Source organism: Myotis yumanensis, unplaced genomic scaffold (assembly GCF_028538775.1).
Source record: "Myotis yumanensis isolate MYYU_CA2020_CCGP unplaced genomic scaffold, mMyoYum1.0.hap1 SCAF_1, whole genome shotgun sequence".
In the NCBI taxonomy this organism is placed as follows: Eukaryota; Metazoa; Chordata; class Mammalia; order Chiroptera; family Vespertilionidae; genus Myotis; species Myotis yumanensis.
The window spans coordinates 182,401,903-182,423,337 of record NW_027223752.1 but is presented as its reverse complement, the minus strand read 5'-3'; the positions used below and the strand labels follow the sequence as shown (position 1 = coordinate 182,423,337).

Genomic DNA, 21,435 nt, shown 5'->3' with positions numbered 1-21,435 from the left:
TGGAGATACAATGAACATAGCCATAAAACTTTAGGGTATATTTTCAAGATTTAGTAGTGATGATTTTTCATTTCCCTCTTTTTCATGTAGGCAATTATTTTAGGTTTGTTCTATTTCAAAGTTAAACATCTATATAGGGAAGTTTTGGATGCAACTATTTTTTAAAAATGTATTTTATTGATTTTTTACAGAGAGGAAGGGAGAGGGATAGAGAGTTAGAAACATCAATGAGAGAGAAACATCGACCAGCTGCCTCCTGCACACCTCCCACTGGGTATGTGCCCGCAACCAAGGTACATGCCCTCGACCGGAATCGAACCTGGGACCTTTCAGTCGCAGGCTGACACTCTATCCACTGAGCCAAACCGGTTTGGCTGGATGCAACTTTTTAAATGTTAATTTTCAACCAGGCATTAGTTGACAATGTATGCTCTAAGATTAGGCGTATTTTACACAAAGAGTTTCAGTAGGTTGTTTTTTCTGCCTCCTTACTCCCATATACAAGAGTTTCTTCGTTAAGAGATCGATACTGCAAGGAATATCTCTGAAGGCTTTAAAACACTGCTATTCATAAACTACTTGATAGCTCAAAATACTGTGAAATTTCAGGTTTCAACATATGCAAATCATGTCAATCACTTCAAACTTCTTTTGTGAAAGTATGCTCTAGGTTTTGAACTCCTTTAAACTTTAGGTTATTTTTTTTTTAAAAATGTATGAAGTGCTGCTTCTAGTATTTGTCCCACCTATTTCAAAAGGTTGTGATGAGCACTCAGGCAATGGATGTGGAACTCTGTAAGTTGTACAAGATATGTAAATGACAGGTAATGAATTTTGGTGTTATAATAAACATCTGTTTATATAATTGTCCTCAAAGAAATCTCCCTTTATCTTAATGAGTTTACATAACATGTTATAAAATTAACTTTAAAATAAATACATCTTTATTGATTTCAGAGAGGAAGGGAGAGGGAGAGAGAGAAAAACATCAATGATGAGAGAGAATTATTAACTGGGAATTGAACTGTGACCTCCTGGATTATCTGTCAACACTCAACCACTGAACCACACTGGCCAGGCAAAAATGAACTATTTTTAATTGAAAAAGTAATATATGTATATATACAAAATAAAAAATTCAAACACTATGAAAAGGAGTACAAAAATATTAGATCTCTGCAATCCTAGACTCCCAGTCCTCTATTTCTCTTCCCTAGAGGCAATTCCCATGACTAATATCCTGTTGAACTCTCCAAAAATATTTTATACACATATAATCATATATGTCCCCTTTTTAAAACACATGGAAGTCTACTATACACAATGCACTTTTTAACCTAAGAATGTACCTTGAATAGAACACAGATTGATAATCTGTGTTGTATTTCACTTTGTGAACTGCCATAAGTATTTAATCTCTGCCTATTTTTCCATTACTTTCTGAGCCATTCATGGAGTGAACTCCTCAGGTGTCACCAGAGTCTAATGGCCCAAGCTGCATACAGTTTCAGCCAGTTCTAATAAAGATTTCATCTTAAGAAGTGTTCCTGAGGGTGGAAGATGTTCAGAACTTAAAGCTGATTCCAGAAACAGCAAAGGAAGACTATGATCCTGGTTTTCTTATGTAATGAAATTGGCATCAGCCTCTGGACCTTTGAGGCAAAAGTGGAGACACTTTAAAAGAATGTCTCAAGAGTAGACCCTTTGTACACAGGAAGTCTGCTGTTAGAAAACACAATTAGTTTGGGGTCATTTTCTGGAATAAAGATTAATAAGCTATCTGCTAATATTGCCCACAAGAGTAATTTTTTAAACTGCATGTTGTCACTAATTTTTTAAAAATATATTTTTTATTGATTTCAGAGAGGAAAGGAGAGGGAGAAAGAAATAGAAACATCAATGATGAGAGAGAATCATTGATCAGCTGCCTTCTGCACACCCCCTACTTGGGATTGAGCCCACAACCCAGCATGTGCCCTTAACCAGAATTGAACCTGAGACCCTCAGTCTGCAGGGCAATGCTCTACCCACTGAACCAAACCAGCTAGGGCTTGTCACTCAGTAAGTACTGATATCAGTTTAGTGACTTATGACCAAAATTTTATAAAATGAAATAATAAAAAAGGAAAATCATAGTGCATCAGATGTAGTGTTTTGTGAAACTTGACATTTATCTCTATATACTCACTAGAGGCCTGGTGCATAAATTCATGCACCAGTGGGGTCCTTCAGCCCAGCCTGCAGGATTGGGCTGAAACCAGCTCTCCAACATCCCCCAAGGGGTCCTGGATTGTGAGAAGGCACAGGCCAGGCTGAGGGACCACAACGGTGCATAATTGGGGCCAGGGAGGGACACTGGAGGTTGGCCAGCCAGGGAGGGACTGTGGGCTCCAGGGCATGTCCAGCTCGTCTCACTTAGTCCCAATCAGCCGTACCCCAGCAGGAAGCCAACCTACCAGGTGGAGCGTCTGCCCCTTGGTGGTCAGTGCATGTCATAGCGACTGGTTGACCTGTGGACTATCTGCCCCCTGGTGGTTAGTGTACGTCATAGTGAGCAGTTGAGCAGCCTTAGCATATCATTAACATATTATGCATTGATTGGTTGAATGGCCAAGCAGACAACTGGACACTTGGCATAATAGGCTTTTATTATATAGGATATACACACATATGTCTAAGTATGCTTATACCAGGACATGATGTAAAATGTCATTCTGGAAGGAGAAACCAAGATGGCGGCATAGGTAAACACCAGAAATTGCTGCCTCGCACAACCACTTCAAAAATACAACTAAAAGACAAAATGGACATCATCCAGAACCACAGAAAGGCTGGCATAGTGGAAATTCTACAACTAAATGGAAAGAGAAAAGCACACTGAGACTCAGAGGAGGTGCAGAAGTAAAGTGCAGAGGTGCAGAGGTACAGAGGTGCACATGGAAAGGGCTGGAAACTGAGGATATGGTTGTTTCTTTCAATACAGAGGGAGTCTCAAGCTCCCAACTGCTCTGAACTCCAGTTCCAGGCAAGTGACTGGGGACCCAGACTCATACAGGGAGAAACTGGACTGTCTGGCAGCCGGGAGACCTCAAGAGAGGCTTTCTCTCAGAGGTGCTTGCAGCGATTACCATGGGACACTGAGACCCGGGGCTACTCCCGGCAGGGCTGAGGACCAGCCATAGCTGTTTGCTCTGCCCTGTTGATTCCCTGAGACCCTGCCCCACCCAAGCTGTGCCCAGAGGCTTTTGCATAAGAAAGGGTCTGGTCCGTTGCAATCTAAAATTACCTAACAAATTGCGGCTGAGTAAGAGAGACCCAGAACAACCAAAAGAAGGCCCAAGGCCCCACAGCAGCTTGCATTGCTTCACAGCTGGGCCTCATCTGAGCATCTCCAAAATCCAAACAAAGAAGAGGAATCTGCAGATCTCTCTATAGCTCCTGCTGGGTAGCCTCAGGCAGAGGCTAAATTAGCACCTTCTTAGAGATCCAAGAGCCAGTGTACCCAGTGGTCAGAGTGCGACCATCCAGATTATAGCTCCTCATATCCATAAGGGACACTCAGGGGGCAGACTCAGTGAGCACCAAAGCCCCACTGAAGCAAGTCTTGCCCCATAAGTCTCCAGCACAAAAGTTCTCCCACTGCAGACACAGCTGATTCTCACAGCCAATTGGCCTGAAGGTCAATTACTCCCAGTGATACCTTGTTGGGGTCCAGCCCCAACAGGTCCAGGGGTTCCCAAAAGTGTGGACAAGAGTCAGCGAAGAATGAATGACACGGAGACAGTGTTCAGGTGATCAGCAGCCTAGCCAGGTTCTCTAGCCAGGTTCTGTTTTTATTTTCCTGTTACATCTGTATTTATACCATTTGATTTTAATCCTATCCATTCTATTCCAAAGGTTAGGGCACTTGTTATCTCCATTCCAAGATCACTATTCTATTGCTCTGTTAAGCTATAAGGAAGTAACTGAAGGAGATTATCCTAAGTAAAGTTTATGTAGCTTAAGCGTGATTGTTCATAGTTAAAGTGATTAACTACCTGCCTGGCACCTAGTTAAGGGATTTTACTGATTTATTACCTTCCTTAGTCCTGTTGATCCCTAACTCCAGGGAAAAATTCCCACCTGGGGAAACAACCTTTCTCAGAGAGGTGACTTTGGTTAAAACACATACCACTAAGAAGGGGAGCAAAGATATTAAGAATAGTATGCCAGGTCCATTGAAACATATGCTGTGCAGATGTTTCTTTCCTGCAGTGACTGTGTCAAGCAGCAAGGATGGACTAGCTTCCAGAAATACCCACAACAATCAAGGCTTAACTACAACAAGACTGTGCAAACAGCCCACAAAGGGGTGCACCAAGAGTGTCCACCTCAGGTAATTGGGGAGGCTGAGCCACTGGGCTCTATAGGACACCTAGCACAGAAAGCCACCCTATTAACACAGGGAACCAGCCAAAATGCGGAGAGAAACAAACAGGTCACAAATGACAGAAATGGAGGAAAGCAAACTGCTGGATATAGAGTTCAAAACCACGGTTATAAGGTTTTTCAAGAATTTTCTAGAAACCACTGATATATTTAGTAAGACTCTCGAGGATATGAAAAAGAACCAACTAGAAATGAAGCATACACTGACTGAAATAAAGAATATTACACAGAGATCCAACAGCAGACAAGAGGATCCCAAGAATCAAGTCAAAGATTTGAAATACGAAGAAGCAAAAAACACCGAACCGGAAAAACAAAAACAAAAAGAATCCAAAAATATGAAGATAGTGTAAGGAGCCTCTGGGACAACTTCAAGTGTATCAACATCTGAATTATGGGGGTGGTGGAAGAGAGAGAGAGCAAGATATTGAAAACCTATTTGAAGAAATAATGACAGAAAACTTTCCTTACCTGATGAAAGAAATAGACTTATAAGTCCAGGAAGCGCAGAGAACCCCAAACAAAAGGAACCCAAAGAGGACTACACCAAGACACATCATAATTAAAGTGCCAAGAGCAAAAGACAAAGAGAGAATCTTAAAAGCAGCAAGAAAAAGAAAGTCAGTTACCTACAAGGGAGTACCCATACAACTGTCAGCTGATTTCTCATCAGAAACTATGCAGGCCAGAAAGGAGTGGCAAGAAATATTCAAAGTGATGAATGCCAAGAACTTACAACCAAGATTACTTTATCCAGCAAAGCTATCATTCAGAATTGAAGGTCAGATAAAGAGTTTGACAGATAAGAAAAAGCTAAAGGAATTCATCACCACCAAACCAGTATTATATGAAATGCTGAAAGGTATCCTTTAAGAAGAGGAAGAAGAAGAAAAAGGTAAAGATAAAAATTATGAACAACAAATACATATCTATCCACAAGTGAATCTAAAAATCAAGTGAATAAATAATCTGATGAACAGAATAAACCGGTGAATATAATAGAATCAGGGGCATAGAAAGGGAGGGGACTGACAATTCTCGGGGTGTGGGGGGTACCGGAAGAGACTGGAAAAAAATTGTACACCTATGGATGAGGATAGTGAGGGTGGGGGGTAAGGGTAGAGGATGGGGTGGGAACTAGATGGAGGGGAGCTATAGGTGAAAAAGAGGAACAAATGTAATAATCTGAACAATAAATATTTAATTTAAAAATTATATATATAAAATACCTGCTCAGCCCTAGCTGGTTTGACTCAGTGGATAGAACCTGGACCTGTGGATGGAAAGGGCTATGGCAGCGGTTCTCAACCTGTGGGTCACGACTCCTTTGGGGGTCGAATGATCCTTTCACAAGGGTCGCCTAAGACCATCAGAAAACACATATATAATTACATATTGTTTTTGTGATTAATCACTATGATTTAATTATGTTCAATTTGTAACAATGAAATTGGGGGTCGCCACAACATGAGGAACTGTATTAAAGGGTCGCAGCATTAGGAAGGTTGAGACAACTGGACTAAGGTTTATTTCTACCTCAGTTGCTGGCTCCTACCCAGCCTGGCCCTGGTCCGGGCTTTGGCAGGAGGCAACCAACTGATGTGTTTCTCTCTCATCAATATTTCTGTCTTTCCCTCTCTCTCTAAATATCAATGGGAAAATAACCTCAGGTGAGGATTAAAAAAACAAAGGTGGGTAACCTGTTCAGAAGGTCAAATCTTCAAGCTGCTCCTCCCAGGGGTTTGGGAATGAATGTCCTTGAGCATCTCCAGGAAGACCTGTGGGGATGGTGCCTCCACATTCTGGAAGGTGTTCTGGACTCTGCCGAACAGGATGAAGTATTTCACCTCCAGACAGATGAACCCGAAGTGTTCTCATCAAACAGGATGAAGACTCAAGGGAAGCTTCTGGGGTAGGCCAAGCCATAGAAACACATCCTGCAAGTTCGGGGGTAGTTGTGGAGTCTTGAGCACATGCCCACAGGCAGAACAAACGGGACAGGCTGCTCCATCAAAACTGTAGCCCTGGACACCCCGATGCTGAGCTGGGCAGGGCTCTGCCAGCCATAGCCCTTGCTTTCTTCAGTCCTGTCTTCTTGCTGCTGCTGCTGCTGCTGCTGCTGCTGCTGCTCCCGGATCACCTGCTTGTCAATCTCCTGGACCACCCGGGAGAGCTCATTGAAGTTGTGGAAGATCTCGCCGTCTGGCAGCTGGATACAGCACAAGAGGTGGATCTCTAACGTCTCCTTGGAGTTTCCCGTGATCTTCGTGACACTGGCATACTTCCCATGGAAGCTGAGCATGGCAATCATTAGGCCGAAGACATCGTAGTTGCCTTGGAAGAGGCCTGGCCAAATGAGGGGGCCCGGGTGACTCGGTGAGAGGTAGAAGCAGTGGTAGGTCAGGCAGTCATACTGGTATCTGTCCTCCTGCGTCAGCACCAACCACCATTCTCCCCTAAGTCTCATTGTTAAAACCTCTTGGTGGTCTCTATTGTTGCACCGAGGGTGAGCCTGTCCTTTTGAATCTGCATGTGGCGGTTGTGGGGCCTGCTGAGGCGGCCTTCCATGCACTCCACCTTGGCAGGTTTCCTCTCTGTCAGGCAAATTCTGAACGAGGGGGATGAATTGCAGTGGGCCATCCACATGGGTGTTAAGGGAAAGCCCGTACGTCCAACCAGTAATGCATAAGCCATCCACCACTACATTCACTAGTGTTCTATAGTGCTCAGTATCTAGCTGCCACAATCCCAAAATGTTTTTGTATGGGAACAGCTTCACATAGACTTCTCGATAAGACATACCCATCATCTCCAGATTTTGCATGTTGTCACGAATGCCAAACTCCTCCTGGCAGCGCCTTCTCCAGATGCTGTCGTGCAGGATGTGGTGGACTTTGGTGCAGGCCTGGGCCAGGCTGGGCAGGTCAGTGCCGGGAACCCAGGCGAAGATCTTCACCAACATCTCCACTGGCAGGTCCTGCAGTGAGCAATGCGGGGGCGGCATGGGGCTCGCTATTCTTCCACTCCCCGTACAGCACCACAATGCCGCATCCCCCTGAACGTGCTTTTCTGCAGGGGTCGGCTTGACCTCGGCCGCTGCCTTAGCTGGGCGCTGGTGCTTCTGAGGATACATACATCCCCCCAAAGAGCCCACACCGCAGAAGCAAGCTCACCCCTCCATGTCTCCAGAGGTAACAGCCACCACAATGTGGGCTGCTGCTCCTCAGCCAGGCTTTAAGAGGGCTAGTCCAGGCTGGCCCCCCTCAGACAGGAGCCAATTGTAGGACTTTAAACCCATACCCATTAACAGTCACAGTCGCCTCCCTTTCCCAGTGCCCCCTCTCTTCCCTCCCGCCCTAGCCCCAGGCAGTCACTAATCTGGTTTCTGTATCGATATGCCACCAGGGATATGCCTATGGGCAGAGGGTGTGTGTGTGTGTGTGTGTGTGTGTGTGTGTGTGTGTGTGTGGAGAGAGAGAGAGATGGGGGCGGGGGACAAGGACAGTTCACATAAATGCAGTCATAATATCTCGTCTTCTGTGACTGGCTTCTTTCACTTGGCATAACATTTTAAAGTTTTCTGTATGCTATATTCTAGTGTATGGGTTTACACCTTTTGTTTACCCATTCACCAGTTGATGAGTATTCGGGTTGTTTCCGTTTGAGGCTGTTATCAGTGACGCTGCTATGAACATTGTGTACAAGTTTTTTGTGTGAACATGTTTCCATTTCTGCTGGGTATGTACCTAGAAGTGGAACTTCTGGGCCATTTGGTGAGTCTCGTTTTTCAACCTGGCACAGCTATTTTACATTTCCACCAGCAATGTACGAGGGGTCCAAATTTAAACATTCTCATGAATGTTTTTTATGTTATTTTATATTTATACAATTGATTCTTTAAAAAACATATTTTATTAATTTCTTACAGAGAGGAAGGGAGAGAGGTAGAGAGTTAGAAACATTGATGAGAGAGAAACATTGATCAGCTGCGTCCTGCACACCCCCCACAGGGGATGTGCCGGCAACCAAGGTACATGCCACTGACCAGAATCTAACCTGGGACCCTTCAGGCCGCAGGCCGACATTCTATTTACTGAGCCAAACCGGTTAGGGCATGGACTGAATGTTCTTGAGCATCTCCAGGAAGGCCTGCGGGGATGGTGCCTCTGCATTCTGGAAGGTGTTCTGGACTCTGCCCCACAGGAAGAAAGATTTCACCTCCAGAAGATGAACCCGAAGTGGTTCTCATCGAACAGGATGAAGACTCCAGGAAAGCGCCAGCGGTCGGCTGAGCCAAGTAAGGTAAAAGTGTCCACGCCATAGAAACACATCCTGCAGGTGTGGGGGTAGTTCCAGTCTCTTGGGACCACGCCCACTGGCAGAACAAATGGGACCGGCTGCTCCTCCAAAGCTGCAGCCCTGGACTCCCTGATGCTGGGCTGGGCAGGGCTCTGCCAGCCATGGCCCTCGCTTTCCTCAGTCCTGTCTTCTTGCTGCTGCTGCTGCTGCTCTCGGATCACCTGCTCATCGTTCTCCTGGACCTCGTGGGAGAGCTGGTTGAAGTTGTGGAAGATCTCGCCATCTCGGAGCTTGATGCGGCGCATGAGGTGGATCTCTAACATCTCGTTGGAGACTTCCGTGATCTTGGTGACCCTGGCATACTTCCCATGGAAGCTGAGCATGGCAATCTTTAGGCCGAAGGCATCATAGTCGTATTGGAAGAGGCCTGGCCTGATGAGGTTGTCAGGGTGGCTCGGCGGGAGATAGAGGCGGCAGTAGGTCAGCCAGTCAAACCGCTGTCTGTCCTCCAGCACCTGCCCCCATTCTTCCCTAACCCCCGTTGGGAAATCAGTTCGGTGGTCTGTGTTCTTGCACTGGGTGGTGAACCTGTCCTTTCCAATCTGTATGTGGGGTTGTGGGGCCTGCTGTGGCTGCCTTCCATGCACTCCACTGTGGCTGGTTTCCTCTCCGTCAGGTGAATTCTGAAAGAGGGCTTGAAATGTATTGAGCCACCTACATGGGTGTGAAGGGAAGGCCTGTATGTCCAACCAGTAATGCATAAGCTGTCTACCGCTACATACGCTAGTGTTCTAATCCCAAAATGTTTCTGTATGGGAACAGCTTCGCATGGACTTCTAGATCAGACATACCCATCATATCCAGGTTCTGCATGTTTTCACGAACGCCAAATTCCTCCTGGAAGCGCCTTCTCCAGATGCTGTCGATGTGGAGGATGTGGTGGAATTTGGTGCAGGCCTGGCCAGGTTGGGCTGGTCAGTGCCGGGAACCCAGGTGAAGATCTCCACCAGCATCTCCACAGGCAGGTCCTGCAGCAAGCAGTGCGGGAGCAGCATTGGGATTGCGATTCCTCCACGCCCTGCACATCAGAGTGCTGCTGTGTTCGCCTCCACGTGCTTTTCTGCCAGGGCAGGTTGTCTTAGGCCGCTGCCTTCTCAGCTCGGCTTAGTGTTCCTGAATACACCGCTTGCCTTAGGCCTCTGCTGTTTCAGCTGGGCCCTGGCACTCCTTCGGACACCGACATCCCAGTGAAGAGCCCAGGCTGCAGACGCCAGGGCACTCCTCCAAGCCTCCATGTGTAACAGCCACCACAGTGTGGGCTGCTATGCCTCAGCTGGGCTTTAAGCTGGCTTGGTCAGGCCCCAGAGTCCAGCCACACCCCCTAGGGCCTAGCCATGCCCCCTCAGAGATGAGCCAATTGTAGGACTTTAGCAATACTTTGAAAGAAACTCATACCCAATAACAGTAGCCTCCCTTTCCCAGTGCCCCCTCCCTGTCTTCCCGCCCTAGCCCCAGGCAGTCACTAATCTGATTTCTGTACAGATATGCCTCCAGGGATATGCCTATGGTGATGGTGGTGGTGGGGGAGGGGGGGTATTTCACATAAATGCAGTCATAATATCTGGTAAAAAATAAAATAAAATAAAAAATAATAAAATAATAAAATGTCATTCTGACTGTTGGTTGTCATAAAAAGATTTGACTGCCATTGGTTTGGAAAAATATTATTATTGCTAGTAATCATTCCATATTTACTTTTCACATTTACATTTCTCCGTACAGCCACGTTTCTTTCCCTCTTTGAAGCAGTGTTTAAAAAATAAAAGAAACATAGGAGTAGTTGTGTATGTTTAGAGATTGGGGCAACAGTGGTTGTGGGGATGGGTTTTTGGATTGATTTGTGCTGCAGTAAAAGAGGCAAGGTAACAGTGTCATCTTTTGAGCTGGCTCTCAGAGGTCCATCTTGATCCTGACCTTGGAATTCCTTCCACACCTGCTTAGACCACAAATAAGGAAAGGTAGTAGGGTGTGCGTTTTGTTTTGTTCGTATAAAATCTATTTCTTGAGGGAAGCAAGATGGCGGCGATATAGGCAGACGCGTCCCAGGTCTTGTCCCGGAGCAAACGGAGTAAGCAGCTGAAACTAATAACACCCACCCCGAATTGGCAAATTTACTCAGCTGGTGAGACGGCTTGCAGCCTGGAAGGGCAGACCTCCCCTGGAAAGGTTAAAAACCAGGGATCTGGGCAGGAAAGTTTGCCAGACCTGAGCCCAGAGGGTCGGAGGGAGACCGCATGGCAGACAGCCGCGTCTCTTGGGACAGACACAGACCCTGACCAGGGTAAGGAGTTCCGCGGGTTTGCTGGCGCCAGGAGATTTGAGATTTGGATTTTGTGATTGCGGAGAACTGAGACTAAAGGGGGCATCCTGAGGAACTGACCAGACCATGCAGTGCCCATAAGAGAGGAGCGTTTCCCAGACCATGCAGTGCTGGTAAGAGGAGCGTTTCCCAGACCGATCCAAGCAACAGCAGCCCCCTGATCACCGCAGCCTCCTGATCACCACAGCCTCCTGATCACCACACCCTCTGTCTGTGGAACAGCAACTGTACGTGAAGCCTCCCCCCACCAGCCAGAAGAGCCAACACAGCTGTGAACAACACCCACCAGAGGAGCTGCTGCCAACTGGAAAGCAGCTGCTACTGCAACCGTCTGAGCAGCAACCACAACCCAAGGAGCCCCTGCCACCCAGGGAGCAGCCACTGAACACCTCAACATCTACATATGTCAGCGAGATCAAACATGGGTAGGCAAAGAAACCCCCAAAGGAAAGAAAAGGAGGACTCGCCAGAAAAGCAGCTAAGTGAGACAGAGATATGCAACATGACGGAAAAAGAATTCAGAATAAGGTTCCTAGAGTACATGCACCACATGTTCAAGAAGCAAGAAGAAACAGATGAAAAACTCAACTACTTATGCAAGAAGCTAGAAGAAACAGATGAAAAAATCAACAACTTAAGTAAGTCCCAAGAAGAAATGAAGAGTGACATAGCTTCAATAAAAAACTCCATTGAAAGTATCAACAGTAGACTGGGAGAAGCGGAGGACCGAATTAGTGAATTAGAAGACAAGGAAGCAAAACACACTCAAACTGTACGGCAAATGGAGAAAAAAATTAAAAGACAGGAGGAGAGCCTAAGGGAGCTTTGGGACAACATGAAACGAAACAACATACGAATAATAGGGGTGCCAGAACAACAGAAAGATGAACATAGATTAGAAAACCTATTCGAAGAAATAATATCAGAAAACTTCCCTGAGGTGGGGAAGAAAAAAGTCACACAAGCCCAGAGAGTCCCAAACAAGGTGAACCCGAAAAGACCCACACCAAGACACATCATAATTACCATGGCAAATGTTCAGGATAAAGAGAGAATCTTACAGGCTGCAAGAGAGAGACGGAAAGTAACATACAAGGGATCTCCCATTAGATTATCAAATGATTTCTCAACAGAAACACATCAGGCCAGAAAAGAATGGACGGAAATCTACAAAGTGATGCAAAGCAAAGGACTGAATCCAAGAATACTCTATCCAGCAAGGCTATCATTCAAAATTGAAGGGGAAATAAGAAGCTTCACAGACAAAAAAGGGCTAAGGGAGTTTATCACCACCAAGCCAGCCATGCAAGAAATGCTAAAGGGACTGGTGTAAAAAGAAGAAATATCAAGCTCAGAAAGAAAACAGCCACACACACACACACAAAAAGAAATGGCTACAAACAAATACCTTTCAATAATAACTTTAAATGTAAATGGACTAAATGCTCCAACCAAAAGACATCGAGTGGCTGAATGGATAAAAAAACATGACCCATACATCTGCTGTCTACAAGAGACCCACCTCATTAGAAGGGACTCACACAGACTGAAAGTGAAGGGATGGAAAAATATCTTTCACGCAAATGGAAAGGAAAAGAAAGCTGGGGTAGCAATACTTATATCTGACAAAGTACATCTCAAAGTGAAGGCCATAACCAGAGATAAGGAAGGCCACTTCATAATACTAAAGGGATCAATACAACAAGAAGATATAACCCTGGTAAACATATATGCACCCAATGCAGGAGCACCCACATACATAAGAAAACTTCTGGAAGATATCAGGGGAGAGATCGACAACAATACAATCATAGTAGGGGACTTTAATACACCACTGACATCACTGGATAAATCCGCTAGACAAAAACTCAGCAAAGAAACAGCAATCCTAAATGACTCACTAGATCAGATGGACTTAATTGACATCTTCAGAACACTTCACCCCACCGCTGCGGAATATACATTCCTCTCAGGTGCTCATGGGACATATTCAAAAATAGACCACATATTGGGTCACAAGCAAAGTCTCCACAAATTCAAGAAGATTGAAATCATAAAAAGCTTCTTCACAGACCACGATGGCATAATGTTAGAAATAAACTACAATAAAAACAACCCAAAATACTCAAACACTTGGAAGCTGAATAGCATGTTATTAAATATTGATTGGGTTACCGATGACATCAAAGAAGAAATTAAAAACATCCTGGACACTAATGACAATGAAAACACAACAATCCAAAACCTCTGGGACACAATGAAAGCAGTCCTGAGAGGGAAGTTTATAGCTCTACAGGCCTATCTCAAAAAACAAGAAAAAATGGTAGTCAATCATCTAACTCTACAACTCAAAGAATTAGAAAGAGAGCAACAAGAAAACCCCAGAGTGAGCAGAAGGAAGGAGATAATAAAGATTAGAGCAGAAATCAATGAAATAGAGACCAAAAAAACAATACAGAAAATCAATGAAACCAAGAGCTGGTTCTTTGAAAGGATAAACAAGATTGACAAACCCCTAGCCAGGCTCACCAAGAAGCAAAGAGAGAGGTCCCAAATAAACCAAATCAGAAATGATAGAGGCGAAATAACAACAGACCCCACAGAAATACAAATGATTGTTAAACAATACTACGAGCAACTCTACTCCAACAAACTGGACAACCTGGAGGAAATGGACAAATTCCTAGAAAAATACAACATTCCAAAACTCAATCAGGAAGAATCTAAAAACCTCAATAGGCCAATAACTATGGAAGAAATTGAAGCAGTCATCAGAAAGCTTCCAGCAAACAAAAGCCCAGGGCCAGACGGCTTCACAGGGGAGTTCTACCAAACATTCAAGGAAGAACTAAAACCTACCCTCCTCAGACTACTACAAAAAATTCAAGAGGAAGGAACGCTTCCAAGCTCATTCTATGAAGCCAGCATCACCCTAATACCAAAACCAGGTAAAGACATCACAATGAAAGAGAATTACAGGCCAATATCCCTCATGAACATAGATGCCAAAATCCTCAACAAAATCTTAGCAAATCGGATCCAGCAGTACATCAGAAGGATCATACACCATGACCAAGTAGGATTCATCCCAGAGATGCAAGGATGGTACAACATCCGTAAATCAATAAATGTGATACATCACATAAACAAATTGAAAGAAAAAAACCACATGGTCATATCAATTGATGCAGAAAAAGCATTCGACAAAATCCAACACCCATTTTTGATAAAAACTCTCAGAAAGGTGGGAATAGAAGGATCATACCTCAACATAATAAAAGCCATATATGACAGGCCCACAGCCAACATCATACTCAATGGACAAAAACTAACACCATTTCCCCTAAGAACAGGAACAAGACAGGGATGCCCACTCTCACCACTCCTGTTCAACATAGTACTGGAAGTATTAGCCATTGCAATTAGGCAAGAAGAAGGAATAAAAGGCATCCAAATTGGAAAAGAGGAAGTAAAACTGTCCTTATTTGCAGATGACACGATATTATACATACAAAACCCTAGAGACTCCATCAAAAAGCTACTAGACTTAATACATGAATTTGGCAATGTAGCAGGATACAAAATTAACCCCAAGAAATCTGAGGCATTTCTATACACCAATAGTGAACTTTCAGAAAGGGAGATCAGAAAAACAATCCCATTTACCATCGCACCAAAAAAATTAAGATACCTAGGAATAAACTTAACTAAAGAGGTTAAAGACCTCTACTCAGAAAACTACAGGACGTTGAAAAAAGAGATAGAGGAAGACATAAACAGATGGAAGAACATACCATGTTCTTGGATTGGTAGAATCAACATCATTAAAATGTCCATACTACCCAAAGCAATCTATACATTCAACGCACTTCCCATTAAAATTCCAATGGCCTTCTTCAAAGATCTAGAACGAACTCTCCAAAAATTCATCTGGAATAAAAAAAGACCCCGAATAGCTGCAACGATCCTGAGAAAGAACAAAGTAGGTGGGATCTCAATGCCAGATATCAAGCTGTATTACAAAGCCACTGTTCTCAAAACTGCCTGGTACTGGCACAAGAACAGACATATAGATCAGTGGAATAGAATAGAGAGTCCAGAAATTAGCCCGAACCAATATGCTCAATTAATTTTTGACAAAGGAGGCATGAACATACAATGGAGCCAAGATAGTCTCTTCAATAAATGGTGTTGGGAAAATTGGACAGACATATGCAAGAAAATGAAACTAGACCACCAACTTACACCATACACAAGAATAAACTCAAAATGGATAAAGGACTTAAATGTACGACAGGAAACCATAAAAATTCTAGAAGAATACAAAGGCAACAAAATCTCAGACATATGCCAAAACAATTTCTTCACTGATACAGCTCCTAGGGCAGTTGAAACTAAAGAGAAAATGAACAAATGGGACTACATCAAAATAAAAAGCTTCTGCACAGCAAAAGAAACCATCAACAAAACAACAAGAAAACCCACCTCGTGGGAAAACATATTTGCCAACGTCATATCTGATAAGGGCTTAATCTCCAAAATTTATAGGGAACTCATACAACTTAACAAAAAGAAGATAAACAATCCAATCAAAAAATGGGCAAAGGATCTAAATAGACACCTTTCAAAAGAGGACATTCAGAAAGCCAAGAGACATATGAAAACATGCTCAAAGTCACTAATCATCCGAGAGATGCAAATCAAAACAACAATGAGGTACCATCTCACACCTGTCAGAATGGCCATCATCAACAAATCAACAAACGACAAGTGCTGGAGAGGATGTGGAGAAAAAGGAACACTTGTGCACTGCTGGTGGGAATGCAGACTGGTGCAGCCACTATGGAAGGCAGTATGGAGGTTCCTCAAAAAATTGGAAATGGAACTCCCATTTGACCCTGTGATCCCACTACTAGGAATATATCCCAAGAAACCAGAAACACCTATCAGAAAGGATATATGCACCCAGATGTTCATAGCAGCACAATTCACCATAGCTAAGATCTGGAAACAGCCTAAGTGCCCATCAGTAGATGAATGGATTAGAAAACTGTGGTACATCTACACGATGGAATACTATGCTGCTGTTAAAAAGAAGGAACTCCTACCATTTGCAACATCATGGATGGAACTGGAGAGCATTATGCTAAGTGAAACAAGCCAGTCAATGAAGGAAAAATACCACATGATCTCACTCATTCATGGATAATAAAAACCATTACAAACTTTTGAACAATAATAGATACAGAGGCAGAGCTGCCTCAAACTGATTGTCAAACTGCAGTGGGAAGGCCAGAGAGAGTTGGGGGGCAGGAGGGAGGGGAGTAAGAGATCAACCGAAGGACTTGTATGCATGCATATAAGCATAACTAATGGACATAAGACACTGGGGGGTAAGGGAGGGTAGTGGTTTGTCAAGGGCGGGGGGGGGAAAAAGGATACTTATGTAATACCCTTTGTAATACTTTAAGAGGAAAATAAAAAAAAAAATAAAATAAAATCTATTTCTTAAAAACAGATTATAAAAAGATAACCTTTAGAGAGTCATACCTCACCATATAAATACATTTAAAGTTATTAACTGGGATGGAATTTCCCAGAATTCAAACTTGCTTTATGGTTTGTAATGGAAGTTTTGAAAAACTTTAGACCAAAATAACCAGGAACAATTTTCCTCTCCCTAAAAGGAGCAGGAACAAAATGGAATAGTTCGGTCAGAGATGAAAATATCATTGTGTTCTCACAGAGATCCATTCACTGCTGCTCACAGGCAAATCCTCCAGAGAAAGAAACAAGTCAACAATACAATGTTCCCAAACTCTCCGCTCTGAATAGAGATCTTGGGTTCACATGCTAAAAAAGGGAGAGAAAAATGGAAATAAAAAAGAATATTCCTATGGGGCACTCATGTAGCTCAGGAAAATGGTGTAGTCTAAAGATCACTAACACATTAGACTCCACGTGTTTTCCATTAGTTGGCAAGTCCACTCCAGCATGAAGCACTGCATTTACAGAGTGCTTTATCCCAGCTCCCTCCTTCACTTCCAAGTCCGTTATTTTGGGCATTGCCATTGGTTATACCCCTCCTTCCTTTACCCTTCCCCTCTTTTTCTCTCTAGTATTTTTTTCTCTTTGAAGAGATGAAGAAATGTCTGCGGAGGAAATGCTTTGTCCTTTGCAGAATTTACTTCCCAGGCATCTCCCTGGGTGAGGCTGCAGGCAGACCCCCCCAGGCAGAGTTTGCTGTGTTGAGCTTCCTTTTGCCAGCTCCTCTATCATCGGTTCTCAACCTGTGGGTCGAGACCCCTTTGGGGGTCAAACAACCCTTTTACAGGGGTCGCCTAAGACCATTGGAAAACACATATATAATTACATATTGTTTTTGTGATTAATTATTATGCTTTAATTATGTTCAATTTGTAACAATGAAATTGGGGGTCACCACAACATGAGGAACTGTATTAAAGGGTTGCGGCATTAGGAAGGTTGAGAACCACTGTCCTATATTGTAGACAACCAGCTGGGTTCCAGCTCCTGCCTCCCTAGTACTTTCCTTAATTGAAACCACTGAATGTTTCTTTGCCACTCTAGTTCCACCTCCCTATCCTCAGACCAACCTGAACTGGAGGCAGATACTCAGGCTCTCACAGACCAACACTTAGCCTTGCACCAAAGCCCATTTACTTCTTGTCTTTTTCTAATAGCCTGATTCTGGAAGGTGGACTCTTACCTTGTCCCCACATGGCAATCCCCTTTGACCTTTCTCACTGGGCTTCCACATGGCTTCCTCATCGCTCTGTGGTATGCTGATTAGAATTTTCCCAGCCCAGCCAGCCTGCGATGACCAGGAGCAAGCTGTTGTCTGACACAGTCAGACTTATCGATCCAACCCATGGAAGGAGATTGCGCATCAGAGCAACCTCAGGCATCTCAGCAAACAAAGGAAAAGATAGAACTACTATAGGGTTTGGGGAAAGGGTGGGATTTAGATAATATTTAAAAGTGTTGGAGAGGCTCAAAGCAAAGCAAGCTGTGGCCAAAGGGGTCAATGTCAGGTTTGGACTATGAAAGTAAATGCAGGTTCCCATGTCCTTGGAATGTGCAAAGTTAAGATGGATGTGGACTGTTGTAGCCCGAGACCCCTTATTTGACTCTCTGCTCCTAGGTTGTAAGTTGAGAATGGTTCTCTGTGTCAAAGTACCTTAGATCCTCCAAGCAAATGTGAGGTGTTTTATCTTTACTGACATTTTAAAAAGCAAAATATCTGATAATCTATGGTTCTAGAGAATAAAGCTCCCAGTAATTTAATTTATAAATCAGGAATCATTTAAAGTAGGGGGTTGTTATGACACTGTACAGCCTCAGTGTCCTTGGGAGAGATGTCTTCTGTTAAGTTTGCAACTGACTGTGAGTCCACTCTGATAAATGGTGGGGAGATTTTTACTCTCTCAGCCCGAGCTCATTTATACTTTCTCAGGAAGTATGTTTCTGCTAAAACCAAGACTCTGCTTATCTTGCTAGTCTTTTTCCCAAATTCTGGCAGAATTCCCAGATGTCCACCTGCTCTTTGAATATTGCCCATTCCAGCAACTGTTGGACTTTGCATTATTCCCATAAATTGTGTTTCTGTCTTGCTGATTACTCTCTATACTCTGAAAACACATTGTCATTTCCTCTTAGTGCCAGTGTTCTGAACACAGATTTCCCGCTGTTTAAACCTGAGCATGGCATAACTTTCCCACTGCCATTTCTCACCTGTCTCATGTAGACCAGAGGTCCATGTTCTGTCTCCGTCCTGTCTATTTCATTCTGCTACTAGGATCTCATCCCTAATTGGTCAAGTTCTGGTATTTAACAGTTCCCATCTCTAAATTGAACTTGAGACCTCTTCTAAATTTCCAGGTTGTTGTGCACTGATTTCATAGATATTTTTTTCCCCCAGGAGTCTCTCTGACCCTGGGTTTCTGGTTTGTTGACATATTTCTCCTCACCTTTTGTGGTTTGTCTGAAGGACAGTTAGGAGCCTGATGTTATTAATGGGTTCTGGGCTTTATCTTTTGGTAAAACTCAAATATTCACCTGTCATTACCTGCCAATTGTTGGGACTGAATTTCATTTTGAAGAAGGTAAATGAGTAATGTAGCCAGTTTGTTCAACCAAAGAATCTTATCCCCATCTTCTTTTCCGTTCTGACTAGACCTAAGACAAACAAGATAAGTGTTATGCCCAGATTTCAGGATCCCCAAGAAACCACACCAGGGAGCCAGCCGTGTCCGATGCAAAAGCATAAGAGTCTTTATTCAAGCCCGGGCTTGGCTCCCCCAGCCTCCTTATCGACACAGCGGCAAGAAGAGAGAGAGATCGAGCTTTGTGGGTAGAGGGGTTTGATAGGGGGGTTGGAGTAAGGGGAGGAGAGAGGACTGTGGGCCCTGCCGATTGGCCAGGCACAAGTCGGTGTCTTGTTACACAGGATGTGGTCGTATCTATGGCACGTACTTCCCTTGATTATCATTGGTTAGTTTAAAGAAATCCTAGGTGTGGCTAGCAGAGGTTTGGGCTTCCAGGAAGAAGCTCCTTGCTGAGCACATGGCTGCTGCCCAAAATGGAGGATTCGGGGCAATATGGAGGGCGCAGCCCTCGCCCTTTCAATAAACCCCCCCCCCCCCAATATGAACAATCAGAAACAGAAAAATAAATCCACAATAGTCTTCATGGTTCTCCAGTGGTTCTCAACCTTCTGGCCCTTTAAATACAGTTCCTCATGTTGTGACCCAACCATACATTATTTTCCTTGCTACTTCATAACTGTAATGTTGCTATTGTTATGAATCATAATGTAAATATCTTATATGCAGGATGGTCTTAGGCAACCCCTGTGAAAGGGTCATTCGACCGCCAAAGGGGTTGCGACCCACAGGTTGAGAACCACTGTGACAGTGAAAGCCTGATATCTAGAATCAAAATGGTCATTGATAAGTAAGTTTATCTTAGACTTATCAGGTAGGTAAACAACAGCTCAATAATATTGGAGTTGTGTATAGATAAATTTGGTCACACGCTTTCTTCCTTGTTTTAATTACCTATCTTCAGAGTAGTGTTTGATGGAGAAATGTTCCCATCTAGAATGCCTGTGGCTAGAGCTTTGGCAACATGATTGCTAATTCTAACTTATTAGAGCTCTTGAAACAACTTTTTCAACCTACATATGTTTATAATATTGGTATCAATGCTAATCAAAGTGTGACCAGTGGAATAATTACAGCCTATAAACAATTTGTTAGAGTTAAGAAATAGAGAAATTGAGAGTAAACATTTATAATCTTTATAGCAACTTGACACTGCATGAAATTCAAGTGTGATAATTTTTCTAGTAATTCATTTTCATTGTATTTTTATAGCAGAAATTCAGGAAATGTGTGGGAATGGATATTTAGGGTGGGGAGTAATGGTAAAAGGAACATAAGGTTGGATCAGGCTAAATTTATTGATATGTGCTTGCTAAGTAGAGAATATGCATTTAATGTTGCAGCTTGGTGGTTAGAAAGGGCTCTAAGGGCTTGGTTGATTGGTTGACTGAAACATGGACCAAAGGTGGCTGTTAGTGAGTGAAATGGAAATATTTGGCTCCCCTTGGTTTGATGTAGAGGAAGGGGTTCAGAAACTTAGGGAGATGGGGATACTGGAGTGGATTTGTCGTTTAAGATGTATTTACCTACTCCGGGAGGGTCCAGCAGACACAGCTTTCATCAATACTCTGAGAAAGGAACTTGTTCTTCTCTGAAGGCCAAACCTTACATGGGATCCTTCAGTTTGAAAACCTAAATGCAATAAGGGTAATGGATCTTGGAGGCAGGGTCCAAGCGACGGTCCTCAACTGCCAAAGACAAGTTGGTGTGGTTACGGTAATGGACAGCAGCGTCAAAACAGTAATTAGAAGTCTGACTTGCACAGACTGGTGGCATTGGCTAGTTAATCATGGTGTTCCTAGAAGTGAAATAGATGGTGAGCTTATGAAATTCTTACTTTCTATGTATAAACAGAAAAGTTCTACATCAAGTGAACAAAAGTCTAACTCAAATAAAAACAGAGATGGGTATACAGCCCCTCAATCAATTCCCAGACTTGAGACGCTGCGTGCAGATCCAGAACCCCTTGAATGAAGGGGAGACCAGATTCCCTTGAGGAAAACCCCCAGTCTACTACCAAAAATTTACACCATTAATATTTCTCCCAAAGAGATCTATGAAATTTCATGAGGGAAACCATACATCAATGCAGGAAAGGAAATAATCGGACCTGTGGGGACTACTGGACACTGGCTCCAAACT

The 21,435-nt window shown here is 43.6% G+C and overlaps 1 pseudogene; it reads right to left on the bottom strand.

Annotated features, from left to right (window-relative positions):
• Positions 1 to 6,322: 6,322 nt before the first annotated feature.
• On the bottom strand, positions 6,323 to 7,561 carry LOC138992593 (F-box only protein 31 pseudogene; annotated as a pseudogene).
• Between the last annotated feature and the right edge of the window lie 13,874 nt (positions 7,562 to 21,435).